The 20147-nt window shown below is 34.6% G+C and overlaps 1 protein-coding gene across 5 annotated transcripts in view; it reads right to left on the bottom strand.

Annotated features, from left to right (window-relative positions):
• Positions 1 to 20147, bottom strand: part of Gukh (NHS actin remodeling regulator GUK-holder) — a 138129-nt gene that overhangs the window by 66230 nt on the left and 51752 nt on the right. Inside the window, exon 2 of one of the 5 annotated variants that reach the window (XM_076765693.1) lies at positions 10373 to 10419. The exons of the other annotated variants lie outside the window; for them this stretch is intronic. The gene's annotated coding sequence lies outside the window, so the exon portion shown is untranslated. The remainder of the gene's footprint in view (positions 1 to 10372; positions 10420 to 20147) is intronic. 5 annotated transcript variants of the gene reach the window in all.

Below are 20147 nucleotides of genomic sequence, written 5' to 3'. Positions count from 1 at the left end.
GCAACATCCACCGAACGCTTTTCGTGTCTTAAATTACAACGTCGTACGTGGGTGTTCAACATATAGTTACATGTCACTTTCGAGCTACGAACTCTGACCTCGGCTTGGTTGTCCCCAATTTCGAAACTTAACCTCTTAACAAGACCTCGCGAGCTACCTAACTTAATCGCTTAATTAATTCTGCCGTCCGGTCGTTCGCATCGCTTTCACCCAATTAACCGTCGGCAAGCCTGAATCGCGAATTTAAGATAAAATGCTGAAAGTTGAATTAGCCCTGTCCTGGCGTACTATGTGCTCCAACGTTTCAATCCATATCGATATCGAACCAAACGATAAACAAAAACATTTTACGAAGTCTGCTTTACGTAATACTCCGTTACTTCCTTCGCGTCATTATTTTATGTTACAAAGAAATTAAAAAAATTAGAAGAAACAGTATGTAAAATTAAGTATTAGAGAATCGAAGAAACTACTAGTAATTTTAAATTGCTAATTAAAAAGATCAGAAAGTACTGTTTTCTCGGTAAATATATTACGAAGAAACTATACAGGTTACTCGTAGATTTTTTTACCGTGAAATTAGTATTATTCTGTTCGTGCTGTAATAAAGTTTTTACTGGAATACAAATGACTCAAAGTCTGGCACATTGGATCAATTAGATAAACGAGATTCTACATTTTAGACTTTAGAATAAAAAAATGAACACGGAAATCAATTTTATACTTTCGAAAAGTAACTCTAGTAAATTGTGAATCGAAAATTTGAAGGGCTCGTAAATAATAGAATAATTATTCGGTAAGCATTCAGCCTGTTCCTAGCTATATTATAATATTTAGTTTCATATGTATGCGACGCTACGTTCCTCTTCATCTTGTTCTCGCCTAAAAGGAAGGCAGAATTAGTTTATTACAGCAACCTATTTGTCGTTTGATGAATTTCTCCTATTCCATTTTGCAATTTCGCGTAGGTAGAAAATGACATCGAGAACACATGCCCGGTCAGAGTTTGACTTGAAGAGTCTCGGACAAATTAAGGAAGACTGTTGGGAACGAGACGCTGAGAAGAAAGAGAAGCGAAAAGGAGAGAAGGGTTTCGGTCGGTTGTCTCAAGGTTTATTCAAGCTTACACAAGCAAAGTCTCGGTTTCCTTCTCTCGTATCGCTTACGGACCCTGCGAAGCCTTCGCTGTCTCCTCGTATCTTCAACAGAAATAACAGGTTTCCTCGGCGCACACTGATTGCATTGACAATTTGTATTAAGCCTTTATATTTCTATTTAATGTAACTAAATACGTCGAAAGCCTTGCCTTACCGACTGAAAATCTCCAATATCGAGCGAAGTGAATTACCAAGCGTAACGTTACAGATCCAGAATTCATCTCTGAACTTGGCAAACGCGAACGGAGAACACATATTGTATTCTAATAGCGAAAAAGAACAACCGGTAAGAGATTTGCATACAAGGTGGTCCGTTGAGACGAGAACATTAACGCCTTTGCCGTCAGAGACGAGGACCGTAAAGGAAAGCTGTCGTTTTTGGACCATTTTTTTGTTACCCTTTCAAAGATTGTAATTTTTCTATTAAACAAATCGAAATTATTTTTACTCGTTATCATTCTGTGTTCGTTAAACATCGCAGTGCACATTTATTATCTTTCGGCTCCAATAAATATTTCTACATAGATTTTATAAATTACTTGAATATATTAATTGGTCAAGTTTTGATTAAAGACGTTCTTCGATATAAATTCATTTTGTTTTATTTATTATTATTTAAGAACAGAATTAAAATATATGTATTTTAAGCATTTGAATTTATTTTGAATAATTTTCCAAATCTAGGCAAGAAATAAAGTCACGTGTACCTGCTTCAAAAATATTAAGTATCTTTAATATGCTAAAGAAAAATAATTTCTGGAAAAAAATTCTATCTCTTGTTCGCCCTTCGAAGCTATTCGACTTATCTTTTAACAGAAAGGTGCTAATTTAGCACAGGTTCCCGTTAGCTTAAGTTTTCAGGTATCCAAGACATATTTGGAGACGAGAGGAGGGATCGGTCCGTGTCGGGTTACGGAAGTTTCTTATCAAATAAGATTACCCAGGTTGCCTGTAACTTTCGGGTAGTCGAAGCACAGGTCGAGACAAACATTAAAATTCCAAAAACTACCTGTTCCACAAAGAACGACGAAAATTTTATTGTAGAACAAAATTATTTTTAAAATTTAGCACAACAGAAATGGAATCGTTTGTTATTTTATTTAGACTTGCCAGGACAAAATTACAGCAATTCTAGGTTTTCTACGTCTTGACTTTGCTATTTAGGTTCTCGTCAAGAAGTTAGGTAATTCTGTAAGTATAATATATTGTAATATATTTGAAAATATACGTATTAATAATGCTAAGAATTACAAATAAAATCTTGTTTTCAGATTACAATATATTGTCTAGGTAACCTAAGACTCCAACTAAGGAATTTCTTTTCACAATAAACTTTTTTGTTAGAAAAATCTGCAACCAGAAAATAAATTGTCTCTATGTTGTGAAAAACGAAAGACTGCGTTACTATTTCTGCTACATATTTTATTAACTAGCAAACGTCTATTTACAAATTTGTAATGCCATTAAAAGCGAGTCCAAGTTAAGAAAGTAACCAGCACTCCCACGGTAGTTAGGCACTAGGTGTATAGGGATAAACACGCAGAGAAAGTTGTGCTTTGAATGTACCATTCCATGAGAGATGACTCTTAGGCTACGAAGAATAAGAATATATTCAACGTTCCGACACCTTGATACTTTCAGGTCTACTTGTACGTGCAACCGTAAATCGTAAGCACGACGAAATTCAGTCTCCTGCCGGCACACTAACCGTCATGAATTATAAAGTGATAACATCGAAGACATCCACGGGTCACGTTACATTACATAGAAATTTCAGCTGCAAAGTCGTACTCATAACGAATCCAACGAAATAACGCTCGGCTAAATGGACGAAGTGAGTAGGTGATGTATTTTAATATTTCAGAAGAGAATGTGCATTATAAAAACACACACACGCCACGAATAGAATATAAATGTTTTAATTATAATGTGATTTAACCCTCGCATGGAACACTGCACGAGTTATAACAAAAACATGGCAGTTTATGTGCTTTTAAAAATCTGGATATTACGAATTAAAATCAAGCCTTTCTTAATTCTTTTTTACTAATTTTGAAAGTGAAAGTCTATTCATTTTTAAACACAGTTACAGATAAAGAACAATTATTGATAATAATTGCAAAATCAAAAGCAAACAAGTTTACATTAAAATTTTGATGATTTTTCGGGTTTATATCAAACTTGATAAATGCTATCGTAGTCGAACTGTGAAATTGTGGGGATGTATCAATTTTACTCCAATCCGTTGAACGTCTCGAACACCGATAACGATTCTACGATAATAATTTACAAACGAATTTTCATTTCGACTGTCTCATTAAACGGAAAAATGTTCGTTTAAATCAAGGTTGCATCAAAAAGTATGGAAGTCATGCACTGTTCTGATCAATATGCATTCATTAAAATACCACAGAAATGTACGATTTACGACGAGTTACATTTATTTATTGTTGTCTCTGGAAGTTAAAATTAAAACTCTTCTATAGTTGTTTCATTCCGTTTTTAGTCATTCTTAATTTATATAAAAATTAATATAAAGAACTCCTTTTTGTTTCTCGTCGATAAAAGCGAAAACTTACGTTAAACTTTAAAAATAGAAAATTGTTGCAGCATCGTTGATACAAAATCCAACATAAATATTCAATTACTGTGGCAGAAGAGACAAAATTTTTATTACATATTTAAAGATTATGTCTTATGCACGAATATTTGTTTCAGTATATAATTAATGCATTTATTGTTCAACGAATATAAATGCTATAAATTTCAGTAGTAACGTCACCATTTTACGAATAGAAAATCGTTCGAACCTACGGAAATCTACGATTTTTCTGCATTATACTGTCGCAACAGAGATCTGAATTATATTTCACTCGATCTTGCTAGCTGCACCGCAATTTTTCACACGACACCGCGAAAGTTTAAATTCGCTTCACGACACGCAATTTATTGCACGTCTTGAACGACATAATCGCGGTGGAATTGATATATCCATCTTTCCCAAGAATAACGTTAGGTTGCCAAACAGTTCAACGCGTTATTCTGTGTATCTTTTCTATAAAACAGTAATACTATACTATTTAAGAAATAGTTTTATGGAGTGCAATCATACGTATAATATGCGAAGATTAGTTACAATACATAGTTATTAAACATTCATTCATAAGAGAAATTATACACTCCGTGACAAAATTATAGAAGACATACTGGAATAAAAATGCATTCCACCAAAAATGTTCTTCTTCCACTCTAAATTTTTTTATTCACTTTGCATAGACGTACTTTATACGGTTCCACGAATTTCTTAATAATGAAATTTCGAAACTATAAATGAAAACACAGGTTTCCGTGATAATATTATAAAATAGTTGTAATTTGTCAGCGAAACAAGGGGGCTGTAATAAATACTTCAAGTAATTCTATTTGCAATATTATTTGTCAAATATTATCAGGTTGAAAGAAATTAAGTAACAGTAAGATCAAAGTAATTATCAATATGAAAGAAAAATGAAATCGCTGTAATTACTTAGAAAATGAAGAATAATATATGAGAAAGTACTCTGGTCGACGACCAAGAGCAAAAACTTTTCAAGGGTGGCTTCCAATTCAGTTCTTACAGGACGTCAAATTGCAAAAGAAACTAGAGTTAATACATAATTAAAGAACGTTCAACGAATTATAAAAGAATGAGATTACTGAGAAAGTCATAAATTTTTTAGGAAACCGCCACTAAATAATAGAAAAGTAGACATTACTGTATCATTCAATTTCTTCTTTAACAATTTTTTTCTATCGCTTATTGAATTCTAGCTTGCTATTCAGCATATCAAAAATTTCTGTACAACGAATGCCTCTAAATTTAATTTTCTGCAACCCTTGTGACGTGTGCTTTTGCTGTTAAAAATACAGCATACGAGATTTCGTAGATTTTATGATTGACAACGCCTACAATTTTCCTTCCCAGTCAAAAAGTTTGAAATATCATACAGTTTACATTTTATGTCGAGCTGTATCTACGCTTTAAGTTTCATTACAATAGCCGTTTCCCCACGATAGGAATAAAAAAAACAAATAGAATAACTGAGTTTCGTTTATCTCGATTCCTATCTATGTTATCGAAAATTTCTATAGAAAAAAGAAGTTTCCTTTAATTTGCAGTAACTTTCGTTATATATTTTTTCACTACAAAAGTAACGGTTTATCAATTATCGATTTTCACAACCCCTTATTCCAAAAAAAATTTTGCGACGCGACTACCCTCGCAAACACGCCACAATATTCGTTGGAATGTTCTTCGAGGGATTGTTCGTCCGTGACGACAGACAAAATTTAATGTTACTTTTCTGCATTCTGAATGAAGAATTTTCATACACGTCTACAGAATCTCCTAAATACCTGAATGCAGACTGCGTTTACGCGCGTGTACGCAAAAGGTGCATCGAACTCGAGCTTACCTATATTAAGCGGCCCTTGACACCGTCACGCTATAAGCGAGCGCAAGCATTCGGCCGCATTTAGACTGCTGATGGTTCCGAAGACAAAGCTCGGGACATTTACCAGCAGCACCCGTCCAGGTACCGCGATATGGTTTGACTTGAGTGTGTAGGGTGCCAGGGCTTAAATATAACTGCAAGGGTGCCACTGTCGGACGCAGTCACTACCAAACTCGAAATACTACACGGGACTCTATAATACGGAGACAAAAATATACAGGGTGTTCGGTCACCCTTGGGAAAAATTTTAATGGGAGATTCTAGAGGCAAAAATAAGACGGAAATCAAGAATACTAATTTGTTGATGGAGGCTTCGTTAAAAAGTTATTAACGTTTAAAATTCCGCCCGTACTGAATTTTTTTCTCGAAAGCACGTAGGATTTTGAAGGTATGTCTATTGACCAAAAATGATTGTAATTGACCCCCGTAACCGAAAATAATTTTTTTAGAACGATTTGAAATTTTTTAATTTTGTCGAAAAATTTGGGCACCTACTCGAATTTTTTTCTCGAAAATGGGTAGGATTTCGTGTGTGTGTCTATTCACCAAAAATGATTGTAACTGACCCTTGCAGCCAAAAATATTTTTTTCAGAACGACTTGAAAATTCTTTTTTCCGTCGAAAAATTTAGGCACCTACCCCCTGTCGATTTTTCTTAAAAATTCCTTTTTCACTTTTAGTAATTTTGTTTGACGCCCTACAGAAAAATTGTCTAATACTTTTTTGTAGGTATCCATGAGCTCTACTTCAGAAAAAAGTTTCATTGAAATATATTCACAATTGTAGGAGTTATGGCTGTTTGAAAATTGGAGCATTTTTATGGGGTTTTTCTAACTTTACGGGGTTAAGGACCAACTTTTCGAATATTTTTGCGATTTGTACATATTCTCTACCAAAATACGCGTAGTTTGCTTTTTTAAACATTAAAATCGTCCAATCCGTTCGGAAGTTATGACGTTTTAAAGATTCGCATGAAATTTACGAGAAGCATTTCTGGCCTGAAATTATATTTTCGGTAAGGAATTTTTTTTTCGAAACTGGTTAGGATTTCGAGGGTATGTCTATTCACCAAAAATGATTGTAATCGACCCCCGTAACCGAAAATAATTTTTCCAGGACGATTTGAAATTTTTTTTTTCGCATTGAAGCAATTATCAAGGTTAAAAATTGTACGAAGCGAAATAATAATGATATCACAAATGTTAAATTTCTTTTTAAAAGCCAGAAGATTGTAAATAATACTAAGTATTTTGTTTCTTTTCTATTCTACATGCAAATAATGAATAAAAAATTACTTTTGTTAAAATGTCGTATGTGTGTTCAATTTTGCTCCTCACTGTATACGCATGAAATTTCAAGGAAATTTCTGGCCATACATTACACATATCTACTATACGTATAATCCACATTTGTTGTCCCTTACATATTATATCTTTTATACTAAAGGATTTTTTTCTTCCCGTTAACAAATGAATGATAATAATAATAATTTCTCCTCGATGGAGCGTGCAAGTTGCGCTGCCACTCTCGAATCGGCTAATTTCGGGCAGAGTATCGATGCACGGCGATGTCAATAAAGATAGGCTCGCCGTTCGTAGCAGTTTGCATTGCGGATAAACGGCCGTCGAGGGTGCCGTTCAAGGGTACGCTCGAGTTGCGTGTCTCAGAAAAGTAAAAGGGTAAACGACCGGGTAGGGAAGACGCGAGCGAAACGCTCAGACAGGCAATTAGGTCGAGGGAACAACTGCTTTCCATTTCTCGGCCGTATCCAAATCTGTCGAAAGCAGCGAGAGGATCGGTCCGTGTTCGTCCGCCGCGTGGGCGTACGTTTCTCGAACTATAGCTTAGTTTGCGGAACGGATACAAGCAAGGGGCAAGGTTCTTTCTTCACCTTGCCCCTTTGTCCGACTTGTCCGCAATGAGTCCGCGAAGGTGTTACATAAATACCGATAATCTACCGGCGGATCTCGACGCTTCTCGATACACCCGCGGCGAGGTCGAACTCCGGGACTACAATTCGTTTAATGGATTTCGCTGTTAACGCGTTAGAACCCGCCGCTAATGAATTGCTAATGAGAGTGGCGTTCGGCGGCTCCTCTCGAAAGCAGATCGTACGATTGCGCGATCGGCGAACCAACGGCCCGCCAGGATAGTCTCGACGACACGGCACGCTCGACGTGACGGGACATGATCCCTCAATCAGCACATCTGCGTTTTTTCATCCCCTCGAACGGTACACTGTTTCCAGGTCGGCCGTTAGACTACGTTCGAGAGGTCGAATGGTTCAACGCCGGCTCACGATCATCGGAAATCCCTAAGTGCTGCTCGAAAGTCTCTTTTAGAACTTTTCTATCGATAGAAACAGGATACTTATTTCTTTCTGGGCGCTTAACCCTTTATTAGACGAATTTTTTTCTTAACCCTTTGCCCTACAACCACGCGTGAGACTCATGGTCAGGTATTCGGGCCAAAACTGATTATCACGTGTGAAGATACAATATACATGATTGATTACCACTATGTCCACTGTATCATTTCGGGATCAACAGTTAATCTATTTTGTCCCGTAACATGAGCACAAATATCAATTTGAATATCCTACAAACTTGTTCAGTAGTATCTTTAATAATTAATAAGCGATACGTTCAATTAACGAGTAATATTAAAGCTCGACACAGCTATATTTTAACACGCTTTAATTATAGACTGAATTTCATACATAATCACAGTTTAGTCTTCCAAGATATGATTTCTCTAATTTAGTTTAGTTGCTCCCATTCTTCTGTATATTACTCCAATTACCCAAACTTTTTTTTTTTTCTTCATTTACGCGTATTATCTTGATATATTTTCTCTTCTGCATTAATAATTTAGATAAAAAGAACTAATAAAATAGGAAACAATGTGCATACGTTTAGTTATACTATAAGTTCGTGCTGTACGACATTCTCAAATTAATCATGATAAAAATTTGTAATTTAGTAGAAAACAAACAAAATGACAATTTAAACAAACCAACATCAACAATTCATAGAAACTTGAAACGGACATTGTATCAAAGCTCAAAGTATAAAATTTACACTAGCGACGATATGATGACTTTACCAAAGGTGGGGGAGGGAGTTGTCAAACGAGAACGGGTTTACTGTTTTTCATAAAATTCCATGGTTCGAAATATTCAAGTCGTAGTGAAAATCTAAGCATGAACATATGGAACGACTTAATATTTGTAGAAAATTATTTTAGTATTTGAAAAATGGAAGTCTCTTGAAGGAAGAAGGTCAGAGCTGTAGCCCTCCAGTCTCCCCTTAATCTTTGCTTGCAGCTAACTTTTTCCTACGTTGCTCGAGGATAGTGAAAGGGTTATAGTTTCCGCGCGAGGGAAACACGATTCGCTAACGATTCGTGTAATTTGCGATTCTTTCGCCGTCGTTCCTGCTGACTTTGAGCGTTCCCCGTATTTTCTTGTTGCAACGTTGGTGGTCGATGTTGGCCACGATGTTACAAAGACCTCGCATAACCGTCCAACAAGCTGCACCAATGTCGTGTGTGCGCGTTAACCGGAGGCAGGAAATAAATTTATGATGACTAACGTTATTAGGGGATGCTGGCGCAAGGCGTCTGCTCGAATTAGAGGTATTTAGTAAAATCGGGCTATTAACGGAGGTGGATTTTCGACCCACATGAACCATTAGTTTTCATTTCCACGCGGACAACCTTCATTTTTATCATTTCGGGGATTCGTAATGACTGAATCGTGTATTTAATTTGGGGTAATCAAAGAAATTTAAGCTAATAATAATTCGACGCTAGAGAAGAACACTCACGGAACACATTTAAACAATTTGTAAAGATTAGACATGCATTACTTGAATACATTGTTCGAAACGATTACGTTATTCTTAACCCCTTGACGTACGATTTAGTTCCAATTCATTTTTTAAATGTATACTATTTAATTTTGTTTATATTTGTTCGTACAAGGAATGACCACGAAAAAAAATAGATTTGTTTCACGAATACCTCGTGAATGTAAAAATGTGTTGATTTTAATATATATTTAATGTAAGTCTTGATGATGAGTGAGATTCGTTATAGTACGGCAATAAAGTATTGGAGCTGTAACAAAGAGACTCGTATAGCTATTATTTGTATTGTTCGGTGTAATTTCGTTTGAAACAAGCATTCCATTCAAACAGGTACAGTAATTTATTTTGTAGAGCATTAAGATCCAAAAAAACTATTTTTTTATTGTACGTTGTAATAGTTACATTTCGTTAAATTGAAGAGAGAGAATTGGAGGTGTTTGAAGAGAAATGCTAAGAAAGAAAGAAAGAAGAAATTTATCTTTTCAAATAAAATGAAAATTTCATTTTAACTGTACTTATGTACACACAATTGTGAAAGTACAATTGTCAATTTTGCAACTGACTCATCGATTAAATCGAAGTTGGATTAACACATAGAACATAAGCGAAGATAATATACATAGAATATTTTCTACCGAGTTAAGTAACTTAATGAAACTTAAGATTTAAAGAATCCTTAAATTTCATTGAACGTATGAGATTATACTTCAACGTGAACAACATCACGAGTATAGTCTTAAACTCTAGATTAATTATTTGTCGTGAAATCATTATTAACCTTTCGAAATGGAGGATAAAACTGCTTTTACTGAAAAATCGGCGTTAAAACAAAGTAAGTAGAAGCGCTCGTTACCTTGAATCGCCGCCAAGATACAGACGAAAGGAAAGGGAGATACATACCTGAAACAAAAAAAAAAGAACTCAATTACACGGTGGCAGAGTCGCGGGCGTAATCATTTATCTTTTTCATGGCAACCGTACACGTAAGTTCCGATAAAAATCGTCTTCCCGAAAAGTCGAAAGTATTTGGATCAGCTCCAGTGGCGATGAACCCGTCGCGTCACCTCGCTCTTTTGTAACCGGTTTACTTTTTTTTTCCACCATCTCTCTTCGAAATTGGCTGTAACATTTTAGCAATTGGCCCCGCGCCAGTATTACTTTCGCGCTAACGCGTCGAATCCTTCGCAAATCTGACCATTATTCAATGCACAATAATATTACTAACGTACCCGGTTTCTTTCGTAGCACCCAATGCTCTCAAACTCTCTCCATGCCTTGACAAAGAAGCAAAATAACGTAAAATCGATTACAGTATCGTGTCTCCTCATATAAACCGTGCAACATTTATCTGAAACATTTTTTCGTACAACAAATAATTTATGAGATATTTGAAGTCGTCATATTATAAGACTCGCCTTGTATATTTTGAACCATTGAGAGGTGATAAAATTTACTATTTTTCATCAAAGCCCATGATATGTATGAAATATTGCTTTGAGGTGCAGTACGAAACTTGGCACGAACATATGGGACAACCTAATATAATAAAAATTGTCGAGAAATAAGACATAATGTTTTGTTAGTTTTCCTGTATGTTTATTAAGAATTTAAAAGTACTGATAAAATCGATATTCAATTAACGAGATTCGATGGTTTCTGAGAAATATAACCATCGTTGCTCGTATTACTGTTGCGAGTCCACGCAACTTCTTCCGATCGCAGTTAAAAGACGAAGAGATAAAGGAAGAAATTCGAAGCAGAACGAGATTCCAATGTTACAGAAGATCATTAAAGTGTCCCGTTTTCCTCGAACTTGGAACGAACCAAGGGTTCGTACCTTTACGATCCTTACATTGGCTCTGGTATTCCTACACGGCCGTTAGTGGCTGGCTTTCGTTTCAATAGTTACGCATTCCTCGACGACCTTTCGATGCCGAAAAAATCCCAGCTCTACTACGAATTACCAAACGATAAGTTTAAATTTTAAAGCAAAAAGCTGTTTATATGATGAGATACGCTCTTAAAAGGCAGACTTCCAAACATTTACTCATTGCGGAAATTGGCACTGCTCGATGAATAATTTGTATAAAAATAATATAATTCGATAAATGGTAATACATATCACTATAATACATATAACTATAAACACATATAAATGGTAATACAAGATTTTATCGAAACGATAATCACTACTTGTGGAAAGTAAATCAATTTAATATGAGAAATACAAACGTAAACGCGATTACAAAAAGAAGGTTGATATCCACGACACCTGATATTAGTTTGTTATTAACATAGTTATTTATTTCTAATCGAATTCAAAACAATGCATTTTTAAATAACGATTTCTTATTTCAATGTTATTTTCCATAACAAATTGTCCTGTTCTAAGACGTATGATCTTATTAGTATCGAGTTTCTGGATAGGTTGATAATTGTTGATGTTAGTATATTTCAGAAATTCCCTGAACTGACAAATTTTGTTTGTATTCTATTGAATTACAAATTTTATCCTCGTCAATTTCAGAATATCGAACAGTACGAAGTTATAGGACGACCTAATGTATTACTTTCGTAAGTAGAAATCTTCATAGATCCTGACAACGAATGTTTTTGTAACCGTACGTAATATTCGAAATCGTATATTATTTTCTGGTGCAGTTACAGGAAAAAAGAGCCAAAAGAACGGTCAAATTACATTCGAGGAATCTTCTTCAAAGGGTCTATAAAGGAAATTAGAAAGTTCTTGTAAACGAGAAAAATAAGAAGTACGAGCGTCACCGTGTGCGCGCGCCTTCGCTTTGGCGAAACGCCAGGAGTGTATTTTCGGTTTCAAGGGATTGGACTCTGCGAAGAATGAGACGAACCAAATAATTTTTCTTACCCGCGTCGACGGTTGCGTGTGCAATTTGCATGAAAAGAGGTATTCGACTTGCTACTTATTCCCGAATGTCCCCGGGGCGAAATATTTCAAGGTGCTCGGTCATGTATTTCGGAAATTGATCGGCCAGTGCAGGTGGCAATCGACGCACGAAAGGCGATCGAATCACCAACATCGAAATTCCCTTTAATAAGTTTTAAGTTTATTACATTTTCACGATTTATCGTTTATTGAAATTCTGCAATATTCGATTACGATCGTTGCAGGAACACGGAATGCCAATATTCGTTGCGTAAAATTAATTCTGTAGGTTTTGTAGGAATCCGGAATATGTTTCCGTTTGCAAATCGATGTCTTGCAACGCCGAGTTTTTCATTCGTTTTATTTTTCTTCTTGAATTAAAAACAGATTTCCCGCCTAGGGATGAAAACGATCCGAGCAAAATTAATTGGCTGCTCAAAGCCACGATTGTTCCCACCATTGTGATCGACTAATCGGTCGCTTTACCCTTCATCTTTTCATGACAGGAAAGTAATTTGTACTTGGCGTGATCTACAGTGAGGAGTACAGCCTTGATGGATCAGTTAATTTTGTCCCGACTATAGAAATTAGAAACGACCTGTTCGTGTTGTATTATATAATTAAGAAAATTTATAAAAAGTATAATAATAATGGTAACATCTTTATTATACTATATAGAATTATATAATATACAGAGGAACAGAGGCAATATAAATATGGTACGTTGGGAATACTTATCATTCATAGCAAAATATTCTATAAAAACGTTAAATAAAATGATATTTAATTCGAGAAAAATTATACAATTTTAAAATATTTACCGTAGAAAAGAAATTGACCGTAGTGTCATGCATTCAGATATTTAGTTTTATTTAACTAACAACCTATGATTATTCAAATATTCGAATAACTGCAAAATCATTTGAATGGCAAAACATTTTGAACTATCGAAGAAGTCAATATTACAAGTGTGTTTTTATCCAAACCATAAAAGTTTAAACTTGACATTATTACCAGACAATTTTATTCACACAATTAAACAATTTTATTTTTCATTCGATAAAACGTTAAATTTTTCTGTTGCATACAATACATTTTATGTTTGGAATTGTTTCACTTGTGAAATAGAATTTCATTAGAATACTATAATTTCAATTAACCTATTCAAATTCTTCTTCCATCGATATTCTTCGTTTGCGCTTGGCAAACAGATACAGCCTAATAATTTCTAAAATAACACGTTATAATTGGTAGTTTCCGAAGGTTGGTATAAATTGTTCAAAGTGGGACTTTGTTCAAGGCGAGGAACTACGACGACTGCGTGTTTCGTCGAATTCTGGTATCGACCATAAGGTCTGTATTTCAATCAGGAATTCTATTCATAGTTAGCATTATAGGACGTGCCCATAAAATGTTCCGAGTGATTTGGCTGTTTCACGCGGATCCGTAAAACTTTCAAGAAATTATATTTATTTGCATTATATAAACCACGTCGTATATATTATATTTCTTGGCAGCCTAAAATACAATTTCAAGAAAAAATTTTCGTTTATTGTTTTGCATTACAATATGAAAACTCGCAAACAATGTTTTCAATTTTTGGTTTTAACACTAGAACTATTTATTTGTACCATAATAGAATGGAAATAAGTGTTTATACATTCTCTTACAGAAAATTACAGTAAATTTTCAAAAATTCAATCGAGTAAATTTGTTACAATTTTTGTTAGAAATTACGAATGGGTCATTTTGACTGCTTTGGTAGTTTTAGTGTTAATATTACGAAAAACGTAGAAATATCATTGAGTTTTATATACTTTAGAGTTTTCGTTTTGTTAAATTCTTCTCCCCCCTCCTCATTTTTATCATTTTCAAACAAACTATAAAATTGTAGTGCTCTCCGCATTTGTAAGTAATGTTAATAGCGTCACCTCGGACCGTGTTTGGTACACGTACAGAAAAATTCAACAACGGAACACGCATTCTCGAGAAACGCATCGAGCTGTTCGAAGTCACGATACCTAAATTAGAATCGGATTTCTAAAGCGCAACCGAGCAATTTTGTTCAATGGATGTGCATGACCATGGACATACACAACTAACTGCACACGGTTTACTGGCAGTATCGAGGTCCTCGGCCATCGTTTCAAAGCGGACTGGTTCGCCCACTTCTTTGAACCCTGAAAGGGTTCCCGGTGTAAGAATTCTCACAGCTCGAGGCCTGCTTTCGAACAAATCGGTTCTTGAAATCGATAAGCTACCGGTAGCCGCCCTTTCATTCGAAAAATGTATACGGCTTATAAATTACCCGATAATCAGGATCAAGGTAAAACCAGCAACGGGAAAAACTGTAATCATTGTGAAACGGTCATTCCCATGAACGTAATGTCTGTACTTTTGTCAAACTTGTACCGTTTCACGATAACATACTCAGTGAGATTACCAACGACTGAGAATCACGTTAGACGCACATCCACGTTTTGATAAAGTGATAATTTCGCACCTTACGCTTCAAGCATTTTTTAACGAAACGAGTATATTTATATCTATTATATATTTAGTATGAAAATTCTATTCTCCATCTTAAATTACGGGATTAATAGGATACCACATGTAATAAACTACGTTCAATCTTTTAAACTTTAAGTATAATTCATGCATATCCAAGATATTGTATTCCTATACAGAGGGTGGCTCTCGTTACGTGACGATATCAAATCATTTGTTAAGTATTTACTGTGTCAAAATGTGTCAAAATGTGAATTCCTAATATTTATTTTCAGATTTCAATAAAATGTGATTGGCAACATGTAGATCACTTTTGTTTAGAAAGGTAAATTATTATGTTTGTAAACACAGCCCTAAATAAATATTAGATATTATCAAACATGAGATATCTTGACAAGATTTTTCAATATAAAGATAAAATTAATACAGTACGATGACATTTTTCGAAATACTCGAACCCGGACATTGCTATATTTCAAATTTCTCAATTTTCCTGCATCTATTTCGAAATTATCAACAAATATAGGATATTATTTAAGCACGACATTATTTTGTAATTAGTGTCGGTGTAATTAAAGCCAAAAAATTCGCATTCCGTCTACGCGTCGTTTCATTTGGAGAAATCAAGGTGACCTTGAAACCATAAGATATACGGAATTTACAGAAAATGAAATTCAATTACTCGATGTATTACACGCAACGGAATACATTTTTTCCAGAACACATATTTCTACGATCAAAGATTAAAGCCTCGTTCAAAACTTCAAATTACTAACGACTCTGTATCTTTTTTTCGTTAATTTTCTAAGAAGTCTAAAAACGAATATAGGATAATTATGCACAGAAATTTCTTCTCAAAGTCTTATTAGTACTTATTCGTTTAGTTTTGAATCACTGTTTGGGATAGACATCACGATTCCATTCACATTTATCGATACATACATATATTGCGTTTGTATGAATGAAAGCGGTATCATGAATGCTCCCTTGTTTCACATTAAGGATCGAGGGAAAAAATATCAGTAGTTTCTTGCTTCGTATGTACAAAATTAAAAAAACTGTGTAAGTAAATTAGGTCTACTAGTAAATTAATACTTCTAGAAAAATTGTTCAAGAATGATTAGTGTATGTACGATACTCCACACACATTGCCACATTCACCCCAAAGTCCTGACCTCGACCCTAAATTGAACACCTATGAAACAAGATGGAAAGAAAATTAAGAAATACAATGATTACATCGAACGATGAATTGAAACAGAGGATTGTTTCTTGAAGTATGGCAGTCTACAGACACAAGTATTTCAAAGTCAGTATTTTCTATGGAAAACTGTCTTAGGGCTGTAATAACAGCAAAAGATGCGTCAACTTTACACTAAACGTTTGTTTAGTTTAATTAATATTGCTATCAACTAATATTAAATGTACAATTCGAATACTTTTGTGATCTACAATGTGTCTTTCTAACTTGGATATGTACTCTCAATGAAATTTTTACAATTTCTAAATATTTACTATACTGTACGGTTTGTGTAAATTTCAATTAGGAATATAAAGAATATAAAAAAAGAAGGTAATACCGATCAAAATATTTTACGACGAAATTATACGTTAACGTATTCACGGTTTAGAAACACACCTTGAGTCTCTTTTGTTTTAGTTGTTTTAATATAGCGTGCATTCCACGCGTTTTACAAGGTTGGTAGAGCACGTGAGCTTCCCGTGTACACTTTTTTTACCACAATTTTCATCCATGGCCATTTTCACGGGGAAATATTATACTTGCAGTTCCACGACAATTAGCGACGCGTAAAACGTTTAACGCGATTCCGCTCGACTGCCACGAAATCCCGTAAATTGTTCGTATAATTAAAGGCATTGCAAAATGCTTTTTCATTCTGTCTGTAGTTTAGCGAATTTTCATTTTGTGCTTTTTAAAATCATTAATACTTAAAATGCAACAGTGTTTTTTAGTACATTACGCGTCACGGTTTACAGTCGACGATAAACTTCTTCGTTGTAACGCTTGTCTCATTATAGCTTAATATTTGTATTATTTTATTATTTTTATATTTTATTATTTAAGCCAGTACGCACAACTTGTGGAAATTAGATGTTCGTTGTGATTATGATGACAATGAATTCGATAAAAAATATGAAGTTATTACTAATAAGTTATACTAATAACTTCAGATTATTAATAAGTTATTACTAATAACTTCATATTTTTGTTGATAGCAGTGAGCTTACCGATTTTAATGACTTCGAAGTACGTTAGCTCTTTATCGTACAAATTAATTATCAGTAATTTTCCAAATGCATATTATCTAATTCTTTTTAATATGTTCACGTACGTAATGATCACAAAAAGAACGGATATGTTGTATCTATAACGAACCAGAATGTGAAAATGTGTGGATTTTAGTACATCAACTAGATATTCACGACGAGTAAAGCTCGTCATTGTGTAACCTAATGAAAAAAACTTATGAGTCAGACTCGTCATTGTACGGTAAGACGCACTAAAGGGAAAAGATTTACGAGTATTCTAAAACGAAAAAGAATGGTCTCATATTCCTAGTTTTTATTTTGGTTAGTATTAAACATCCTCCTTATGCGTACTTTCATAGAATTCGATAAAGATATGAACCTTACTTTTTTTTTAATTAAATGATTCAGAAATTTTACAAAATATTAATTATAATTATATTTTACCCTAATTCTATACCGTTTTGTACACACATGTCGACGTAGCATACTTGGCAATCCGTTTGATCGAACAGAAAAATATAAGACAATGCTAATATATACTAAAAATTAAAAAGAGAACCTAAAACTGAGAACCAAGAAACAAATATTTCTATTTGCAAGAAAGAATCAAAGATATAGAACGAATGTTTTCATGCGAATTAATAAATTTCAAACTGATGGGTTTCTCAGTATGTTTCTATCGTACAATTTATACGCAGAACGTATGTATGTACGAAGTCAGTTAGAAGAAACTAATGCTGTCGGTTATACATTATTACTACCATACATTTTGTATAGACACGACAGACATTTATAGCGAAATTTATTGAATTACACATATTCTATCAATTTATTTTTGCATGAAACATGAAATCACCTACTTCTCGTATTCCCATACACATATTGTATGTACCATCAAACATGATCAAGGCGACTTGTGTCCGGAAAACGAAAGTTCATTAACTGAGCTAACATACATCACCCGGACTACGGAGCAAAAGTGTGCAAACAAACGAATTGAAGTTACGTGTGGATTCATTAGCGGGCATTCTCGACTCGTTAACGAGAACTGCATTCTAGAAACTTCGTACAGCAGAGACTCCTTTCTTGGATCTTTTGTTTCTTGACAAATTAGTAGAGTCACGGATTCTCAGGGTCGTAGGAATACTTAGAATACTGTACATTCGAGATTTTCAACTTATAGAGCTTGTATTCTTCCTACAAATAGGTCTGCGTTCGAATTTTGCATTTCAATAAGCGAAAAACTGACATAAAACTTCTTAGGTGAACGCACAAATTTTTACTTCTGAAATGTACTTAATATAAAAAAAATTATTTCTAGTAAGCAAAAGATTATAATTATAAGAACTAACAACTTTATAGAATTTTTATAATAAACACTAGTTTGATCGTGTCCATTCAACTTATTATATTTGTTCAGGTTGTAGTTTTATCTTGTATGCTCATTCCTTATCATACACGTGTGCATCACTTTGGTCTACAATTTTATATAATTATAATCTATAGAAACAATTGATAGCTCACCGTGTTAAATTTAAGCAAGTTGACCAAAAGTCTGAATTCAAATAAACTCATTATACGGAAATAGTTTGCAACGAAGGTTACCAAAGATACAAAAATATATGAAGATACTTTCTCTGATATTTACGACGATCTATGTGAATTAATAAAATTGTTTTTTCTTGTTTAAGGTTAGAGTCGCATCGACATTGAATTAGACTCGTAAGTTAAATCCTTTTTAATGAAATTATGTTTACTTAATGACAAAACCATGTAGAGTTAATATTTGAATATTCATAAAATGTGGAAAAATTTCAGGTCAAGGAACAGTTAGGTTTCATCGTATTGAACTTCTAACAAAAAAATGTCGGTGTCAGACAACAGTGTTAGAGTAGAATACGAGATAATTCCAAGAACTGTGGTAGGTTACGTGTTTCGAATTATGGATGTACATTTCTTTAAGCAATTCATCTTACTTTGCTATCAAGTTTTGTCGAATATTTTGTATTGCTTCCCGCTTAAATAATTTGTTTCTCAATAGGAGGGAATAATTTCTATGTAGGTCCTCCTTTCTTATTCTTTTCTATATATCAACGAATCGCGTAAAAAATTCAATGTAACTTTATGGAATCATCCAAGCTTATAGTAAATTAACTATAAAAATCTGCGTCGAATTAAAATTTTTTGACAAAATTTTTCTTATTACTAAATCTGTTTTGTCGGAACTACGGCATGGTCGCGTTTTTACCTACGACCATGGAAGCAACGAAGATAAAATATACATATAGACAGTAACGATGATAAAAATTGTAACCTTTACGTGCACCTTACGCCATTCCTTGGCGTACAAGCCGCGGGAATATTGGTTGCGCATAAAACGGCAATGCGCACTTGGCACCGATATTTGCTCTCGGCAATTAGTAATGGTTCCGAGGTTTCCTTCCCCTCGGGCAGGTCGGTGAACCCAGGTTCATCGGTCATCCCGGAGGTTCTCCAGTCGCGCACTTGTCTCGCGTGGCGATTCCCTTATTCGGAGCATCTTTGTGCCTTTTGCTGCCGCCTGCCAGCCACCGGCTGCTCCCGCGAGAAGGCAAGGTGGCCACCATCGCGATTCTTTCGCGAGAAACTGGCTGAGCAACGGAACAAGAAATTGGCACGCGTAGCCGGGGAAACAGGAAAACACGAGGACAGAGTGACGACTTTTTCCTGAAGCGACCAAGAAGAGACCACCAACAGATTTTACGTATTTCTTTTTCTCGAAAATTTGTTTCATCCAATTAACCTTTAACGGTACAATAGAGAACATACTCCAATTCCTATCTAAGACCTTATAAATCGCATAAAGCACTCGATAAAAGAAGAATGGAATACAAAATGGAAAACAACAAAAACAACCAACATACACAACAACACGCGAGACTTCATGGCAGTAAACACCAGTCTCATC

The sequence above is a fragment of the Colletes latitarsis genome, chromosome 1, assembly GCF_051014445.1.
Source record: "Colletes latitarsis isolate SP2378_abdomen chromosome 1, iyColLati1, whole genome shotgun sequence".
NCBI lineage: Eukaryota > Metazoa > Arthropoda > Insecta > Hymenoptera > Colletidae > Colletes > Colletes latitarsis.
The sequence above is the reverse complement of the archived record's forward strand: the minus strand, read 5'-3'. Positions and strand labels throughout refer to the sequence as shown.